Here is a 6,116-nt window from a genome sequence, read left to right on the forward strand (position 1 = left end):
CTGTGCATGTGTTCTAACGGTTGAGCCGACACTCAAAAAGAGAAGATTTTACAAGTGACTGTCTGACAGTGTACTAGCCACTGATTTAAGTGCTAGCAGGCGAGAAAGTACTGGTCACAGAACAGTACCACAGCTTCTGGTAAGCGCATTACTTTACAGACGTCTGTTCCTTTTCTGTATCAAACGTTATCACCCTATGTGGCGCCCTCTTTTCTTTATCTATCTATAGCAATACCCCTGCTCTCTGGGACATAGAGGAGCTGCCTACCGGGACCTCACCGACAGGAACATCACCCTTCCAGGGATTTGGGCCATTACGGCCTTTTATAATCTGACTGTTCGTTACAATTTTGATACAACTAACATTGTCAAATATTCTTTTTTTCGCTTTATTGTCTTTTACACATCCCCCTGCTTTATCAAACAGCGCGCCTTCACATCCCCTTCTGGGATTTTACAGTTCATAATGTTATTAACCCCTAATCTGCCACCCTTAACATCGCCACCACCTAAATAAAAATATTAACCCCTAATCTGCAGCCCTTAACATCGCCACCACCTATATTACAGTTATTAACCCCTAATCTGCCCCCCCCCAATGTTGCCGCCACTATACTTAAGTTATTAACCCGTAAACTTCTGGCCTCCAACATTACTAACACTAAATAAATATATTAATCCCTAAACCTAACCCTAACTTAACCCTAGGCCTAAGTCTAACCCTAACTCCCCTAACTTAAATATAATTAAAATAAATCTAAATAAACCTTACAATTATTTACTAAATAATACCTATTTAAAACTAAATACAAACTTACCTGTAAAATAAAGCCTAAGCTAGCTACAATAGTAGCTAATAGTTATATTTTAGCTTTTTTAGGTTTATTTTTATTTCACAGCTAAGTTTGTATTTATTTCAACTAGGTAGACTAGTTAGTAAATAGTTATTAACTATTTAATAACTACCTGGCTAAAATACATACAAAGTTACCTGTAAAATAAAACCTAACCTGCGTTACACTAAAAACTAATATTACAATAAAATAAAATTAATTAAATTATTAAAATATAATTTTCTAAATTACAATAAAAATTAAACACTAATTTACAAAAAATAAAAAATGAAATTATCAAAAATAAAAACGAATTACTCCTAATCTAATAGTCCTATCAAAATAAAAAAGCCCCCCAAAAATAAAAAAAACCTAGCCTACACTAAACTGCCAATGGCCCTTAAAAGGGCCTTTTGGGGGGCATTGCCCCAAAGAATAAGTTATTTTTACCTGTAAAAAAAATACACCCCCCAACAGTAAAATCCACCACCCAACCAACCCCTCCCAAATAAAAACCTATGTAAATAAAGCTAAGATAACCATTGACCTGAAAAGGGCATTTGGATGGGCATTGCCCTTTAAAGGGCACTTAGCTCTTTTACATTGCCCAAACCATAAGCTAAAAAAAAAACACCCAAAAACCCCTTAAAACACCTAACACTAACCCCGATGATCCACTTACAGTTATTGAAGTCCGGACATCTATCCTCATCCAGCCGACAAAGTAATCATCCAGACGGCAAGAAGTCTTCATCCGGGCGGCCTCTTCCATCTTCATCCAGCCGGTGAAGTCCTCATCCATATATATATATGTTTTTATATATGTATAAACAAATTATGTTAATAAAGATTTAAAGGTTTCTGTAACCAAATCCAGCAAGTGCAGTCCCTTATTGGAAATAGATTATATATATATATATATATATATATATATATATATATATACACACACACACACACACTGTGCAGCCCATTCCATTCAAAAAGTTTAAACGTTGAAAAATAATTTTAAAACAATTTTAATATTTAATTAAGTGCTTAAATGTAGTGATGTCGCGAACTTAATAATTTTGGTTCGGGAACGGCGGACTCGAACTTCCGGTATTGTTTGCGAACCGGCGAACCGCCATTGACTTCAATAGGCAGGCGAACTTTAAAACCTACAAGGACTCTTTCTGGCCACAATAGTGATGGAAAAGTTGTTTCAAGGGGACTAACACCTGGACTGTGGCATGCTGGAGGGGGATCCATGTCAAAACTCCCATGGAAAATTACATAGTTGATGCAGAGTCTGCTTTTAACCCATAAAGGGCCTAAATCACCTAACATTCCTAAATTGTTTGCAATAACATGCTTTAAAACATCAGTTATGATGTCGTATCGATCAGGAAGTGTAAGGGTTACGCCCGCTTCACAGTGACAGACCAAACTCCAAGTGTAATGCACCGCAAACAACCTCGAACAGTCCATTTGCACAACCACGAGATAGATTTGATAGATAGATACATAGATTACAAAGCTCAATCGATGCAATATACATATGATCGATACAAATTACATAGATCAATAGTTGCAATATACATATGATAGATACGAATTACATCGATCAATAGATGCAATATCCATTTGATAGATACGAATGTTATCGATCCAAAGATGCAATATACATTTGATAGATATGAATTACATCAATCAAATGATGCAATATACATTTGATAGATACGTTTGATAGTTAGATCGATTTGATAGATAAATAGATAGATTTGAAAGATATATAATTTCCCTGACAGAGTATAACAATAAGACATGCGGTCTGGGACCCGTGGTGTGTTAAGTAGTACTATTCTTAGCAGTTTACTACTACCTGTTACTCCTCCTATCGGGGGAAGTCTATATGGCCTGCATTTTTGGAACAGGGAGATGGAAGAAGATGATTGGTCTGTCCTCCTACTTCAAATTTGTCAAAAACACAAGTGGCTGTCTCAAAACAGTCCGGACACGAGATAGATAGGATAAATAGATATACATAGATTGATAGTTAGATAGAATCGATAGAAGATAAATAGATTTGTTAGATATATAATTACCCTGACAAAGTATAATAATTAAACATGTGGACTGGAACCCATGGTAACTAGGTTGTGTTAAGTAGTACTATTCTTAGCACTTTCATCCCTGTAACTCCTCCTATTGGGGGAGGTGTATATGGCCTGCATGATTACCCTGACAAAGTATAACAACAAGACATGCGGTCTGGGACCCATGGTAACTAGGTTGTGTTAAGTAGTACTTTTCTTAGCACTTTAATCCCTGTTACTTCCCCTATCGGGGGAGGTCTATATGGCCTGCATGATTACCTTACCAAAATATAACAATAAGACATGCGGTCTGGGAACCAGTGTTAACTAGGTTGTGTTAACTTGTACTATTCTTAGCACTTTAATCCCTGTTACTCCCCCTATTGGGGGAGGTCTATATGGCCTGCCAGATTACCCTGACAAAATATAATAATAAGACATGCGGTCTGGGACCCATGGTAAATAGGTTGTGTTAAGTAGTACTTTTCTAAGCACTTTAATCCCTGTTACTCCCCCTATCAGGGGAGGTCTATATGGCCTGCATTATTACCCTGACAAAGTATAACAACCAAACATGCGGTCTGGGACCTATGGTGGTACTGGTATAACTAGGTTTTCTTAATTATTACTATTCTTCGCAGTTTAATCCCTGTGATTGTTCTGTCCTCCTACTTCAAATTTTTCAAAAACACAAGTGGCTGTCTCAAAACAGTCCGGACAGCAGATAGATAGGATAGATAGATATACATAGATTGATAGTTAGATAGAATTGATAGAAGATAAATAGATACATTTGTTAGATATATAACTACCCTGACAAAGTATAATAATTACACATGCGGTCTGGGACCCATGGTAACTAGGTTGTGTAAAGTAGTACTATTCTTAGCACTTTTATCCCTGTAACTCCTCCTATGGGGGGAGGTCTATATGGCCTGCATGATTACCATGACAAAGTATAGCAACAAGACACGCGGTCTGGGACCCATGGTAAATAGGTTGTGTTAAGTATTACTTTTCTAAGCACTTTAATCCCTGTTACTCCCCCTATCGGGGGAGGTCTATATGGCCTGCATGATTACCTTACCAAAATATAACAATAAGACATGCGGTCTGTGAACTAGTGTTAACTAGGTTGTGTTAAGTTGTACTATTCTTAGCACTTTAATCCCTGTTACTCCCCCTATCAAGGGAGGTCTATATGGCCTGCATGATTACCCTGACAAAGTATAACAACCAAACATGCGGTCTGGGACCCATGGTGGTACTGGTATAACTAGGTTTTCTTAATTATTACTATTCTTCGCAGTTTAATCCCTGTGATTGGTCTGTCCTCCTACTTCCAATTTGTCAAAAACACAATTGGCTGTCTCAAAACAGTCCGGACACAAGATAGATAGATAGATAGATAGATATACATAGATTGATAGTTAGATAGAATCGATAGAAGATAAATAGATAGATTTGTTAGATATATAATTACCCTGACAAAGTATAATAATTAAACATGCGGTCTGGAACCCATGGTAACTAGGTTGTGTTTTAAGTAGTACTATTCTTAGCACTTTAATCCCTGTAACTCCCCCTATCGGGGGAGGTCTATACGGCCTGCATGATTACCCTTACAAAATATAATAATAAGACATATGCTCTGAGACCCATGGTAAGGTTGTGTTAAGTAGTACTGTTCTTAGCATTTTAATACCTGTTACTCACCCTATTGGGGGAGGTCTATATGGCCTGCATGATTACCCTTACAAAATATAAATAATAAGACATATGCTCTGAGACCCATGGTAAGGTTGTGTTAAGTAGTACTGTTCTTAGCATTTTAATACCTGTTACTCACCCTATCGGGGGAGGTCTATATGGCCTGCATGATTACCCTTGCAAAATATAATAATAAGACATATGCTCTGAGACCCATGGTAAGGTTGTGTTAAGTAGTACTGTTCTTAGCATTTTAATACCTGTTACTCACCCTATCAGGGGAGGTCTATATGGCCTGCCTGATTACCCTTACAAAATATAATAACAAGACATGCGGTCTGGGACCCATGGTAACTAGGTTGTGTTAAGTAGTATTGTTCTTATAAGTTTAATACCTGTTGCAACACCTAATGGTGGGAGGTCTATATGGCCTGCATGATTAGCCGCACCAAACAAAAAAACAAGACATGTGGTCTTGGACTAAGACCCATGGCTAACTAGGTTGTGTAAAGTAGTACTATTCTTAGCACTTTCATCCCTGTTACTTCCAGGCCTCTCGGCGGAGGTCTACATGGCCTGCATGATTACCCTGACAAAATATAATAATAAGACATGCGGTCTGGGACCCATGGTAACTAGGTTGTGTTTTAAGTAGTACTATTCTTAGCACTTTAATCCCTGTAACTCCCCCTATCGGGGGAGGTCTATACGGCCTGCATGATTACCCTTACAAAATATAATAATAAGACATATGCTCTAGGACCCATGGTAAGGTTGTGTTAAGTAGTACTGTTCTTAGCATTTTAATACCTGTTACTCACCCTATCGGGGGAGGTCTATATGGACTGCATGATTACCCTTAAAAAATATAATAATAAGACATATGCTCTGAGACCCATGGTAAGGTTGTGTTAAGTAGTACTGTTCTTAGCATTTTAATACCTGTTACTCACCCTATCGGGGGAGGTCTATATAGCCTGCATGATTACCCTTACAAAATATAAATAATAAGACATATGCTCTGAGACCCATGGTAAGGTTGTGTTAAGTAGTACTGTTCTTAGCATTTTAATACCTGTTACTCACCCTATCGGGGGAAGTCTATATGGCCTGCATGATTACCCTTACAAAATATAATAATAAGACATATGCTCTAGGACCCATGGTAAGGTTGTGTTAAGTAGTACTGTTCTTAGCATTTTAATACCTGTTACTCACCCTATCGGGGGAGGTCTATATGGCCTGCATGATTACCCTTGCAAAATATAATAATAAGACATATGCTCTGAGACCCATGGTAAGGTTGTGTTAAGTAGTACTGTTCTTAGCATTTTAATACCTGTTACTCACCCTATCAGGGGAGGTCTATATGGCCTGCCTGATTACCCTTACAAAATATAACAACAAGACATGCGTTCTGAGACCCATGGTAACTAGGTTGTGTTAAGTAGTATTGTTCTTATAAGTTTAATACCTGTTGCAACACCTAATGGTG

This window comes from Bombina bombina, chromosome 6, assembly GCF_027579735.1.
Source record: "Bombina bombina isolate aBomBom1 chromosome 6, aBomBom1.pri, whole genome shotgun sequence".
NCBI classification, from domain to species: Eukaryota; Metazoa; Chordata; class Amphibia; order Anura; family Bombinatoridae; genus Bombina; species Bombina bombina.